This window comes from Tupaia chinensis, unplaced genomic scaffold (assembly GCF_000334495.1).
Source record: "Tupaia chinensis unplaced genomic scaffold, TupChi_1.0 Scaffold000070_1, whole genome shotgun sequence".
Lineage (NCBI taxonomy): Eukaryota > Metazoa > Chordata > Mammalia > Scandentia > Tupaiidae > Tupaia > Tupaia belangeri.
The window spans coordinates 4,772,766-4,774,415 of NW_006159530.1; the positions used below are offsets into that span (position 1 = coordinate 4,772,766).

A 1,650-nucleotide genomic window follows, 5' to 3' on the forward strand; every position below is an offset into this window, starting at 1 on the left:
GGAGAGGTTTTTGCTATAGGGCGTGTGCGCTCACCAGACAGACAGACAGAGACAGAGAGACAGAAAGCGAGAAATCACCCCCCAGGGGGATGGCCACGCCACAATCCCTTCTCCTCCATTCTCCTCTAGGGATCTTGGGCACGCACGCACACGCGCCCAGTGTGAGTTTTAAGCCACCGTGTCTGGGACGCGAACCGCGGTTGACTACGTGGGAGTTCAGCGACATAGCCATTACGCTAACTCCTGGTCCTCTCTCTGTCTTTCTGGCAAGTACATGTGCCCTATAGCAAAAAACTCTCCAAAAAAAAAAAAAAGAGAGAGAGATTCTGCCATTTGCCACAACATGGATGAACCTGGAAACCATTGTGGGAAGTAAAATATGCCAGACACAGAAAGAAAAAGAGAGCGTGATCTACTGATGTGTGGAATAATAACAATAAGAGACTTCAGATGCACACCGTAAGACAGTTACCCTGGAGGGAGAGAGGAGGGGGACGTAGGTCGAAGCACACGAAACAGCAAGTGTGTGAGGGTAAAGGAGGCTGGGACGCTACGACACGGAGTCTAAAGTTAACATAATTGGATCGCAGCAGGGATTTCCGTCAAATCAATAAATAGATTTTAGTTGCCTTATCACACACAAAAAAGTATGTGACATGGAAGCTTTGCTAACCCATTGTAACCACCTCGCTAGCGATAGGGACCCCTTAACATTATGTTATAAACATCAAATATAACATTGGATTGTCGGAAAAGTCATGACATATTTTTCTATGTGTGTGTGTGTGTGTGTGTGTGTGTGTGTGTGTGTGTGTGTATGTGTATATATAGAAAATAAAAAGGCCCTGGCCCAGCCATGGTGGCACACCACACAGGGGATCCAGGCCCACAGCCTGGTCCAGCCTAAAGGTGGGTCACGGTGACAGGCACCTCTAATCTGAGCAGCTCAGGGGGATCACAGCGTGGCAAGGCCCTACCTTAAATGTTTCAGGTGTGGGTTTGAATGTACCATGGCAGTCTCTGAGTGCGAAGGCTAGATCTGCAGACCTGGGTAACGCCAGTGACGCCGAGAAATCACGGAGTTCACGAACAGTAAAGTGTGGGTGACCGAGTTACCGCAACCTGGCGAGTGGGAGCAAACCGCTGCTTTCCCCGGGGTGGGACCGAAGATGAGCGGGAAAGTCCGCCCACTCTGAGGTCAGTCTGATACTCTGTCTTAGAGCAGAGCCTAAGGATGCTCCGGGACCTGCCGCCTGGCTACTGGACGCAAATAGAGAGGGTCTGGTGTGGGGCCCGCCGCCGGCTCCAGAAGAGGATGAAGGAGGAGGAGGAGGAAGGCACCTCTTGCCCTCCTGCTTTGGAGGTGCACGCTCCCCAGGGAGGGGGACCCTCGATTGTAGGACTTGGGAAATTACAGTGCCAAAGTGTCCCAACCTCTACTCCAAACTCTCCCTCCTCATCGTCTAAACCAGCGGGGCTCTCCCCTAAGCACCTCTTCCCCGTGACTATTGATGTTTCTGTGTGTGCGCGTTTTCCTTTTTGGGGGGGCTGGGGCCTGTCTGTCTGTTTAGGTTTTTGCTAAGGGTGAGTACACTTGCCGGAACGAGTGTGAGTGAGAAATCACTTCCCGGGATCAGGGGGCTGGCCATG

At 51.8% G+C, this 1,650-nt stretch overlaps 1 protein-coding gene across 1 annotated transcript in view; it reads right to left on the reverse strand.

Annotated features, from left to right (window-relative positions):
• RXRG (retinoid X receptor gamma) overlaps positions 1-1,650 on the reverse strand; it is a 57,848-nt gene that overhangs the window by 19,658 nt on the left and 36,540 nt on the right. The gene's annotated exons all lie outside the window — the stretch shown is intronic.